The following is a 12407-nucleotide window of genomic DNA, read 5'->3' on the forward strand; positions in this document are numbered from 1 at the left end:
CCTAGTGGTAGCAAACCCATGCCCAGCATCAGTGGCATCTCTGTTCACCCAAGGCAATTGTTTCTGCACTGTTTCCATTTTTACAGTGGAGCCTCCTGGAACATTATCACTGACCTGGTCCTTTCCAAACCCAATTCTTCAGTCATCTCAGAGATTCTGGTAGCTACCTAATGCTGCTTTGATTGACTAAAGGTGTTTCATTGTTTGCAACTAAAAGCTCTGTCTCTATAGAATGATGGTAATAGAGAAGACTGTAGTATTGCAGAAGAAGAACATCTTATATTGGTATATGAAGGCTCCCAAAGGATTTTTGAGGGAGTATCTTAACTGTGTTAGAAAGGATATGTAAAGGTTGGCCTGTTAATGGGCAGGGAGAAGAGTTTTCAGGCACAGCTTACAGAATTTACAAGTCTGGAAGTAAATGTGATTTGGAAAAATGGCAAGAGATGAAGCTACTTAGAGAAAATCATAGGCCAGATTTTGCAGTCTTGTAAACCAGGTAAAGAAATTGAGATGCATATGATGAGATCAAAGGGAACCCCTGAAATGTTTAATCCAGGAGAGCAATATGATCTGATTTGCATTTTATGAAGAGCACTTTGATTAAATTTTAGATAATATGTTGGAATGGGTGACTTGGGAAAGAAAAATTAGAGAGGGACCAAAAAACTGAAGGTAGCTGTTTTGAGGGGTCATGTCAGGGATGGACATAGAATGGCCAGATTCAAGAGATGTTTCAGAGAAGGACTGATCAAGCCTTGTGGTTGGTGAATGGATTGGGGAAGTAAAAGGCAAAAAAAGATGACCACTAGGTTTTTTGCTTGAAAGATAGTACAGTTCATTGAGGTAGCTCACACTGACTGAGCGTGTGTGTTTGTGTGTGTGTGTGTGTGTGTGTGTGTGTGTGTGTGTGAGAGAGAGAGAGAGAGAGAGAGGGAGGGAGAGAGAGAGAGGGAGGGAGAGAGAGAGAGAGAGATGTTTCAGTGATGTAGAGAGAATGAATTCTGACTGTATATTTATGAAACAAAGAAATCACTGAGGGCTGTAATGGCATAAAGACTTCAAAGGGAAGTGGAATGAGTTGGGATCTGAAGGACTGGAAGGAGCAGACACAGAAGCTGGAGAGAGAGCAGACTAGGTAGTTTCGGAGGCTCATGTTAGAGTGACTTTTTATTTTTTATCTCCTGTACCATTTCTGTTGAATTTTATTTTTGCAGAAGAGTTTCTTTAACTGGAGTAGAACTATGGGCCATGTTGTAATATGGGTACCCTGGCCAAGGAGAAATCAAAGCAGCTTTTCCTCACTTGCACCTCTCATTGCAAGGGGCCAAGGGAAAAGGCCTTGTGGCAGCCAGGTGCCAGGAAATCTACACTCGCAGTGTGATGGGGCATTGACAAACTGCATTTCATATTGAAAATTATTTCCTGGGAGGTGAAAAACGTTCCTACTGGAGCCCAACACTACACCTAATGCCTCTCTTGGGTTTCCCTGGGCTGCCTTTGGTATTCTGGAGCTATACCCACATTTACAAACAGGATCTAATTTTAGTGATTTTTATAGTTTTAGTAGCCTTTATTTTACTTTTTTTTAAATTGATTTTAATTTATTGTGTTTACATAGATTCTACTGTTGCCCTGAATGCATCCCCTCTCCCCCCTATTCCCCTCAACATCTCCCTTGCCCCCCTCCCCACAGTGCCTTCCACCCTCCCCTTCAGGTTTATCCCATCCTATCATCCCCTTTCCCTCTGGTCCCTTTGATCTCTCCTCTGTCTCAATTCCGTTCCTCAGTTCACATTGTTCATTGGATTCCTCAAATGAGTGAGGTCATATGATATTTTTTCTTTTTCTGCCTGGCTTATTTCACTTAACATAATAGTTTCCATGTCCATCCATGTTGTCACAAAAGGTGACATGGTATTCCATTGTATATATGTACCATTGCTTTCTAATCCACTCATCCACTGACAGACACTTGGGCTGTTTCCAGATCTTTGCTATTGTGAACAATGCTGCCATAAACATGGGGGTGCATTTCTTCTTTTCAAACAGTGCTATGGTGTTCTTGGGGTATATTCCAAAAAGCGGGATAGCTGGGTCAAAAGGCAGTTCCATTTTTAATTTTTTGAGGAATCTCCATACTGTTTTCCACAGAGGCTGCACCAGTCTGCATTTCCACCAGCAGTGCAGGAGGTTCCCTTTTCTCCACATCCTTGCCAACACTTATTCTGTGTTGTTTTGTTGATATGCCCCATTCTCACTGGTATGAGGTGATATCTCATTGTGGTTTTAATTTGCATTTCTCTAATCATTAGTGATGTTCAGCATTTTTTTCATATGCCTATTGGCCAACTGTATCTCCTCTTGGGAGAAGTGTCTATTCATTTCTTTTGCCCATTTTTTGATTGGATTGTTTATCTTCCTAGTGTTGAATTTTACAAGTTCTTTATAAATTTTAGTTATTAACCCCTTATCAGATGTATTGTCAAATATGTTCTCCCATTGTGTAGTTTGTCTTTTTATTCTGTTCTTATTGTCTTTAACTGTGCAAAAGCTTTTTAGTTTGATATAGTCCCATTTGTTTATCCTGTCTTTTATTTCACTTGTCCATGGAGATATATCAGCAAATATATTGCTGCAAGAAATGTCAGAGAGCTTACTGCCTATGTTTTCTTCTAAGATGCTTATGGTTTCATGGCTTACATTTAAGTCTTTTATCCATCTTGAGTTTATTTTTGTGAATGGTGTAAGTTGGTGGTCTTGTTTCATTTTTTTTTTTTTGAAGGTAGCTGCTCAATTTTCCCAACACCATTTGTTGAAGAGGCTGTCTTTACTCCATTGTATGCTCTTATCTCCTCTGTCAAATATCAGTTGTTCATAAAGGTATGGGTTTATTTCTGGGTTCTCTGTTCTGTTCCATTGATCTGCCTGTTCTTATGCCAGTACCAGGCTGTTTTGAGTACAATGGCCTAGTAGTATAACTTGATATCAAGAAGTGTGATACCTCCCACTTTATTCTTCCTTTTCAAGATTGCTGAGGCTATTCGTGGTCTCTTTTGGTTCCATATAAATTTTTGGAATATGTGTTCTATATCTTTGAAGTAAGTCATTGGTATTTTAATCGGTATTGCATTGAATTTATAAATTGCTTTGGGTAATATAAACATTTTAATGATGTTTATTCTTCCTAACCATGAGCATGGTATATGCTTCCATTTGTTTGTATCTTCCTTGATTTCTTTTATCAATGTTTTATAATTTTCCAAGTACAATTCTTTAATCTTCTTGATTAAATTTACTCCTAGGTACTTTATTTTTTTTTGGTTGCAGTAGTGAAAGATATTGTTTCCTTAACTTCTCTTTCTGACAGTTCATTGTTGGTGCATAAAAATGTCTCTGATTTCTGAGTATTAATTTTATATCCTGCCACCTTGCTGAATTCATTTATCAGGTCCAGTAGTTTTTTGACTGAGACTTTAGGGTTTTCTATATACAATATTATATCATCTGCAAATAATGATAGTTTTACTTCTTCTTTCCCAATTTGGATGCCTTTTATTTTGTCTTCTTGTCTAATAGCTATGACCAAGACTTCCAGGACTATGTTGAATAAGAATGGTGAAAAGGGGCACCCCTGATTTGTTCCTGATCTTAAGGGGATTGCTTTTAATTTTTACCCATTGAGTATGATGTTGGCTGTGGGTTTGTCATAGATGGCCTTTATCATGTTGAGGTATGTTCCCTGTACTCCAACTTTGCTGAGAGTTTTGATTATGAATGGATGATGGATTTTATCAAATGCTTTTTCTGCATCTATTGAAATTATAATGTGGTTATAATTTTGTTTATGTGATGAATCACATTGATTGATTTGCGAATATTGTACCAGCTTTGCCTTCCCAGAATAAATCCCACTTGATCATGGTGTATGATTTTTTTAATATATTGCTTGATCCGGTTGGCTAATCCAGTTGGTTGTTGAGAATTTTAGCATCTAGATTCATCGGGGATATTGGTCTATAATTTTCTTTTTTTCTGTTGTTTTTGCCTGGTTTTGGAATCAGAATTATGCTCGCCTCATAAAAAGAGCCTGGAAGTCTTCCTTCCCCTTGAATTTTTTGAAATAGCTTGAAAAGGATAGGAGTTCATTCTTTGAATATGTGATAGATTTTACTTGTGAAGCCATCAGGCCTTGGCTTTTGTTTGTTGGGAGTTTTTTGATAACTGTTTAGATCTCATTTGTTGTAATCGGTCTGTTTAGGTTTTCTGATTCTTCTAGACTGATTTTTAAAAGATTATATGTTTCAAGAAATTTGTCCATTTCATCTAGGTTGTCTAATTTTTTGGCATACAGTTCTTTATAGTATTTTCTTACAATCTTTTGTATTTCTTTTGTGTCAGTTATTTCTCCAGTCTCATTTCTAATTTTATTTATTTGAGGAGTCCTCTCTCTTTTTTTCTTGGTGAGTCTGGTTAAAGGTTCATCAATCTTGTTTACCTTTTCAAAGAACCAGTTCCTTGTTTCGTTGGTCCACAGTATTGTTTCTTTAGCCTCTATGTCATTTATTTCCACTCTGATCTTCATTATTTTCTTCCTTCTACTAGCTCTGGACTTTACTTGCTGTTCTTTTTCTAGTTCTTTTAGATGCAGGGTTAAGTTTTTATTTGAGTTTTTTCTAGCTTCTTGAGGTATGCCTGTAATACTATGAACTTCCCTCTTAGTACTGCTTTTGCTGTGTCCCATAAATTTTGAGTTGTTGTATGCTCATTATCATTTGTCTCTAGAAATTTTTTTTATTTCTTCTTTGATCTCATTGTTAACTCATTTGTTATTTAATAACATGCTGTTTAGTTTCCAAGTGTTTGAGTATTTTTGAGTTTTTCTGTTGTGGTTGATTTCTAGTTTCATTGTGATCAGAGAAAATGCTTGATATGATTTCAATATTCTTAAACTTGTTGAGAACGCTTTTGTGCCCTAACATGTGGTCTATCCTAGAGAATTTATCATGAGCACTTGAAAAGAATGTATATTCTGCCACTTTAAGGTGAAAGGTTCTGAAGATATCTACTAAATTGAGTTGATCTAGTGTGTGCTTTACGCCTGCTATTTTTTGTTAATTTTCTTTTTTGAGGATCTATCTAGTGGGGTATTGAAATCTCCTACTATAATAGTATTGCTATTGATTTCACCCTGTATATCCATCAAAGTGTGCTTTATATATTTAGGTGCTCCTATATTAGGTCATAATGGTTATATCTTCCTGTTGAATTACTCCCTTTATCATTATGTAGTGACCTTCTTTATCTCTTACTATAGCCTTTGTTTTAAAGTCCATTTTGTCTGATATAAGTATTGCTAGGCCAGTTTTTTTTTCATTTTCATTTGCATGAAATATTTTTTCCATCCTTTTACCTTCAGTCTATGAGCATCTTTTGTTTTAAGGTGTGTCTCTTGTAGACAGCATATGTAAGGGTCCTGTTTTCTTATCCACGCAGCTACTCTATGTCTTTTTTTTTTTTTTTGTATTTTTCTGAAGCTGGAAATGGGGAGAGACAGACAGACTCCCGCATGTGCCCGACCGGGATCCACCCGGCACGCCCACCAGGGGCAACGCTCTGCCCACCAGGGGGCGATGCTCTGCCCCTCCGGGGCATCGCTCTGCCAAGACCAGAGCCACTCCAGTGCCTGGGGCAGAGGCCAAGGAGCCATCCCCAGCGCCCAGGCCATCTTTGCTCCAATGGAGCCTTGGCTGCGAGAGGGGAAGAGAGAGACAGAGAGGAAGGAGGGGGGGTGGAGAAGCAAATGGGTGCCTCTCCTATGTGCCCTGGCCAGGAATCAAACCCGGGTTCCATGCATGCCAGGCCGACACTCTACCGCTGAGCCAACCGGCCAGGGCCTTACCCTATGTCTTTTGATCGGATCATTTACTTTATTTACATTTAAGGTTATTATTGATATGTAGTTGTTTATTGCCATTTTATTCTTTAAAGCTATATTCCTCTTTTGCTATATTCTTTTCCCCCTTTGATCTGTTTACAACAGGTCCCTTAACATTTCTTGTAGCATTGGTTTGGTTGTAATGAATTTCTTAAGTTTTTGTTGTTGTTTTTTTGTCTGGAAAACTTTTTATTTCTCCTTCAATTTTAAACGATAGCCTTGCTGGAAAAAGTAGTCTTGGTTGTAGGCTCTTGTTTGCATTACTTTGAATATTTCTTGCCATTTCCTTCTGGCCTCAAGTGTTTCTGTTGAGAAATCAGATGTCATCCTTATGGAGCTCTTTTGTTGGTAATAGCCTTTTTTTCTCTAGCAGCTTTTAATATTTTCTCTTTATCACTTAGCTTTGATATTTTAATTATGATGTGTCTTGGTGTAGATTTCTTTGGGTTTCTCTTTAATGGAATCTTCTGTACTTCTTGAACTTGTGTGAATTTTTTCTGAATCAATTTAAGGAAGTTTTCAGCTATGATATGTTTGAACAAAGTCTCTATTCCTTGTTCTTTCTTTTTTTCTTCAGGAACCCCTATGATGCAGATGTTATTCCTCTTCATGTTTTCACAGAGCTCTCTTAGAGTTTCCTCAGTCTTTTTGAGTCTCTTTTCTTTTTGCTGCTCTGTTTCTGTGCCTTCATTTATCTTGTCCTCTAACTCGCTGATTCAATCCTCAGCTTCATCCATCCTGCTTTTAATTCCTTCCATTGTGGTCTTCATTTCTGATATTGTATTTGTCATTTCTGACCGATTCTTTTTTATTATTTCAATGTTGTTTTTTATACTTGCTATCTCTTTATTTAGTTGTTTGTTATGATCATCTATTGTTGTTCTATGATCTTTGAGCATCCTAACAATCATTACTTTAAACTCTGCATCCAGTAATTTGGTTATATCTGACTCATTCAAGTCCTTTTCTGGGGATTTCTTTTTATTCAATTGGGTTGCATTTCTCTGCCTTCTCATTTTATTTGTGTATAAGAGGGGTGTGGCCACTGTAGTCCAATGGATATGGCCTCTGTGTTCCCTAGGTGTGGTCTGTCTGCAGGCCCAACATTCCCTCTGCCACTGCCTCTGGTGTTTGGTGTGGGCGTTGCCGGCACTGGCTCGCTGTGGCTGTTGCTGCAGTTTCCTTCTCTCCTCCACAGAAGGGGCTATGTTCACATGCCCAGGTCTACAAGCCTCGGCCTTCACCCCACCACCACAGGTGGGGCTGCACGCCACATCTGGGGCCGCAAGCCTTGGTATTGCAGGCAGGGGTGAGCACTTTTGCTCAGTCGTGGGTTTCTGTCTATTTCCAGGCTTTTGCCTGCCCCCATGGGTGTAGCTGCGCTCCTTTGTCAGCCACAAGCCCAGGGTTCTACGGGCCAGGTGGGGCTGTGCGCCTGCGCTCAGCTGCTGTTCTCCATCTGTTCCCAGGCTTTTGCCCTGCCCCTGTGGGCGGAGTTGCACTTGAGTGTAGGGGACAAGCCCCGGCTCTACAGGCTGGGTAGGGCTGCATGCCCACACTCAGCCATGAGTCTCTGCAGATCCCAGGCTTTTGCCTTTCCCCTTTCCCCTGCAGGTGGCATTGCAGGCAGGCTGCAGTTGGCCGGACCACTTTTGTGCACCCCTTCTGCCCTCGCCAGGTGAGACTGAGCTCACACTGTGCCTCAGTCATGGCTGGCCCAGCTCCCACCCCCACTGACAGGACCGCGCTTCTGCGTCCCTCCGTGCCCACCCTTCATCAAGCCCTCAGTAGTGTGGTTGGGGCATACACCATAGACCCTAGCACTCAATACTGTATTCCTTAAGGCTCCCTCCTTCTAATGGACTGTGCTCTAGGTGCTGCAGAAGAGCTTGTTTGGCTGTTGTCCTGCTTCCCTTTGCTGGTTCCAGGGGAAATATTCAATTCAGATTTGGGGGGGTGACTCAGCCCGGGGGTTAGGGTGGCTGTCCCTCAAAGTGTTTCTCCCTATGCCTCCTAGATTACTCTTTCTTCCTGCCACTCTGGTCCTCTCATCTCTCCCCATCCCCCAGAGACCCGGGTTTGTGGTTGTGAAAGAGGTTTTTTGTGCTGTCCCTTTAAGAAGAATCCTGGGTCTGAGAAATCTGTCTCTTTCTCACAAACAGTATCCTGACTTGTTTCATAGCTAAATAGTGTCCATACACTTATTTTGGGCCCTGGGGCTGTAAGCTGGGGCTTTGTTCCTGGAGCCCAGGGCCCTCCCCTCTGCTAAACTCACTTCCCGCCACACAAGTCTCTCTGGGCTACCGTTTGCTCCTGGGAGCTGGGCAGACCTCTCCTCATTTCTGCTTTTCCTACCAGTCTCAGTGTGGCTTCTTCAGTGTTCCTTGGTTAAAGAGTCCTCTCAGTTTAGTCCAAAATTGGTTTTTTCCAGATGATGGTTCTTAAAATTAAGTTGTAATCCACTTTGGTTCTGGGAGGTGGAAGTTGGTACATCTGCCTACTCCATTACCATCTTGCCATCCTAGTAGCCTTTATTTTTCAACCTATTTCAATCCTAGAGGTCAACTGCTTGAGGGCTATTTGTTTTAAAAATACAATTCAAGACAATTCATCCCTGAAAGGTGTTTAGAGTTGTGAATGGTGAGTTGTCAGGTTAGCATACTTGATTCAAGTCAGATGGAAATTAATCACTGTGCATTAAACCTTACTGAACCCAGAGTTCTTCAGGTATAAAACAGAGAAATTAGGCAAAAGCATTCTTTTTTTTTTTTTAGTAGCCAACAGTTCTCTATAAAAATAAAAAGCAACAGTTACCTATGCCCATTCTCAATGAGTTTGATTTCATGTCTAATCTTGCAGCTACTACCTCTTACATAGGGGAAACCCATTTCTCCACTGTCCAGTTGGTATGAAATGAGAGCAAAGCTGGTCTATATTTTTTCCAAAGCAACATTTTACCCCCTAGATCCAAAGGCCCCAAATGTAGACTTCTGTCTCAGGTCTAATGTAACCTCCCATTGTTTCAGTGTGATGCACTGGACCTCCAATGTATCTTTACTTTCTTTTTTTTATCCTCTCTTCTTATGACCCCCTTAAAATCTTTTGGTAATTTTGTAAAAGCAGATCTTCATGTTTAGTTTCAGTGTTTACCAAAGAAACTTTCATTTTGATATAATTTGGTATGTTTACCAAAATAATATTCCATGAATTAAAATAGTAAAATATGTTTCTTCAAGCCAAGATTTTTAAATAGGAACTGATTTCACATTTCTTTGAAGATACTATTTTTGAGAGTATAACCCAAGCCACTTTTTCATCCTGATATTAGGCAGACCATGCAAGGCTTAGAGGTCACAGTGAGGAGTTTGGATTGTATTCTGAGAGCAATGAGAAGATATTAAAGGGTTTTAAGCTGAGGAATGACTGACGTAATCTGGTTTCTATTTTTGGGGGAAAATTACTCTCCTTGACATTTGAAAAATGGATTATAAAATGTCTAGAGTGGAAGCAGAGAAAGCAGTAGCTCAGGGGAGGTAATGAGGTTTTTTAAACTAGAATGGAGCAATGCAGATAGGAAAAAAGTAAATGGATTTAAGATCTGTTTTGTAGGTAGAAGTATAGGACTTGTGTGATATAATTAATATGTCTGGCATATAAGAAAATGGGGTAATAGTGTGTATAATTTATGTATTGCTAATATGGTAGCATAAAAATTAAACACCAGACTTCAGTGCTATAAAAGAAGAAGAGTCTGGGGTGGCTAGTGGATCTAATGGTTTTGGTTGGGCTTTACTTCATAGCTGGACTGTGCCTGGCTGTCGGCTGGTGTAGGACTCTGATAGGATGAGGTGTAATTTGTGTTTATTACACAGGTCTCCTGTCCAAGAGGGTAATCTGGGAACACTCTCCTGGCAATGGCAGAGATGAAAGAGTAAGTAGAAACACAGAAGCAGTTTGAGGCCCGGGCTTAAAACTGACACGTTGCTATTACCAAACAATTCATAAGGCCAGTCCATACTTCAAGGGGTGTGAAAATGGCCTCTGACTTTTTTAGTCTTTAGTGAAAACTACAGTGTCCCATAGCAAATGTCATAAATACATAAAGGATGAAGAATTGGGGGCATTTTTACAGTGTGGTGTATAGGAGAACCAAATAGGGTTTGTAAGGTTTTGCTTGAGCAACTGAAAGAATGTCATATTATTCTTTAAGATGAGAAGAGAAATGGCTTAGTAGAAATGGGTATATCAAGAGTTCCCCATTAAATCTGAGATGCTTTAAGATTTTTATCTGTTTCATGAGATGTACTTGTCCATTCTTCTTCCCTCCTATAGCACCTCTGATGCTCCTTACCCTGAAAGCATGTGCTCAGTGGAGGTCAGATTCAGACCAAAGCCATTTGGTTCCAGAGCCTGCATTCTTATAAATATTACTTCCATCCACATGTGGAAGTCTGGTAAATGTAATTTTCTTTACTACATACTCAAGGATGTTTTAGTGCTCCTTGTAGACGTATGTTCCTGGAAACTTTCCAGTTGACTTCCCTCTATTTTGTGCCTCAATTATTCCCCAACCACAGTGTCAGTCCAACCTCTTCAAGGCAAGTCAGACCATGTCCCTCCTATTCTTTGGACTTTTCAAGAGGTATGAATTACTTCATGGATAAAGTCCAGGTACTTTGGCACACCTATAAGATGCCTACTTCTCTGTATCATTACCTGCCGCTCTTCCTTTTCATTTGAACTCCAGCACCCCCAAGTCATTCACTGCTTCTTATTGATTTCATAACATTTCTTTCCTTAGAGTCCAGATCCTTCTCTTGAAACTTGCTTCCTTCTCTTGTTCATCTGGTAAATGCCCAGTTTTCTCACAACCCTGATAGAGCATTGCCTTTCTGTGATGCTTCAGAAAGGATGTTCTTCTTTGCACTGGTTTTTGGAAACTTACATAATGCCTGTTTTTGTCTGTATCACACTATGTTGTTTGATTGGTTAGCATGCCTGTCTTTACTTATTGCTTATTGTAGAGAGATAGAGTTAAATCACTCTAGCACAATTGCATTTGGCTAAATCATTCAATACTTGTCAAGATGGAAACTGGCAGTCTCTCCAGAAGCTCCCCCAAGGTGAAAACCAACAGGCTAGCAAAAGCTTTGCACTCACTTCTGCTGCAGTCCAATAAATTACATGTGAGATAACACATCCAGCCCCTCTCTCTCCCCTATCCTCCACCAGAACTTAGTTTGCCCTGGCATCATTAAAAAGTATCATGGGGAGGTAGATGGTGCAAGTGCTACAGTGGATAGAGGGTGGTCTGGGAGTGCTGAGGTTGGAGGTTGCCAGTTCAATCCTGAGGTCACCAGCTCCATCCTGACGGTGCTGGTTCCACCTTAAGATTGCCTGCTCAGTCCCCAGTCAGGGTACATATGAGAAACCATCAATGGGTGCACAACTAAGTGGAACAATAAGTTGATGCTTCCCTTTCTCTATCTCCCCCTACCTTTCTCTCTCTCTTTCTGTTTCTCTCTCTCTCTCTCTCTCTCTCTCTCTCTCTCTATATATATATATATATATATATATATATATATATCCCCTTGACCATGCATACTGTTTCTCTTTTCTCCTCCAGTGGAACATCAGTGTTATCTTGCTGGCCCTACCACTCATTCAGGGAAACCCCCTTGACTTACACATACCAGTGTGAGTAATAAACATTTAAATTATTTGTGGTCTCTGGCTTGAGTGTGATGTATTTTGACTCTGATACCTTAAAAAGCTAGAAACTGACAGCAGCCTTTCTGTAACACTTATGCAACATTATGTTCAGGTTTCAGTATGATAACTCAATAAAACTTGTTTGTTCAACCAAGTTAGTAGAGGCCACTAGAAAAACTGCATTAATTAACTGAGTACAAGAATAATCCTAGGACTGTACTTATAAATGGGTGCTTAAGGATTTGGGTTTATTTTTTTCTAAAGAATTTGAAAAATTTTACTTAAAATCTTAATTACATTCTTATTTTAATTAATCAGCTTTGAGTCAAAAACAAAACAAACCAAAAAACAAACAAACAAACAAAAGAGGATTCCGGGCTAGCCCTATAGGATTAATGATGTCTCAGCTATTGGGGGCCTCAGTGCACTTTTAAGTTCTCAGGTTCTGCCAGTTGGTGCAATTGCAAAGAGAAATAGGCAGCTGAAGTTTTTTAGAACAGGTTTTTGACCCCTTCTCTGGGCCAGAGAACTGCTTTATTAGACAAAAGAATCTCAAATGTGAATGAGGAATGACTTATCCTCTTAACTACAGGCACATGGACATCAGGAAAAATGTTATTCTAATAGCATAAGGAATCTTGCTTGTGCTGATCCAGTTTACAGAATTATTAGATTATTTGTGGGTCATTCTCAGATAATAGAACAGGTTTCGTAATAGGAGAAAGTTAATAATAATTGAATATCCACACTTACCTCT

The sequence above is a fragment of the Saccopteryx leptura genome, chromosome 3, assembly GCF_036850995.1.
Source record: "Saccopteryx leptura isolate mSacLep1 chromosome 3, mSacLep1_pri_phased_curated, whole genome shotgun sequence".
NCBI lineage: Eukaryota > Metazoa > Chordata > Mammalia > Chiroptera > Emballonuridae > Saccopteryx > Saccopteryx leptura.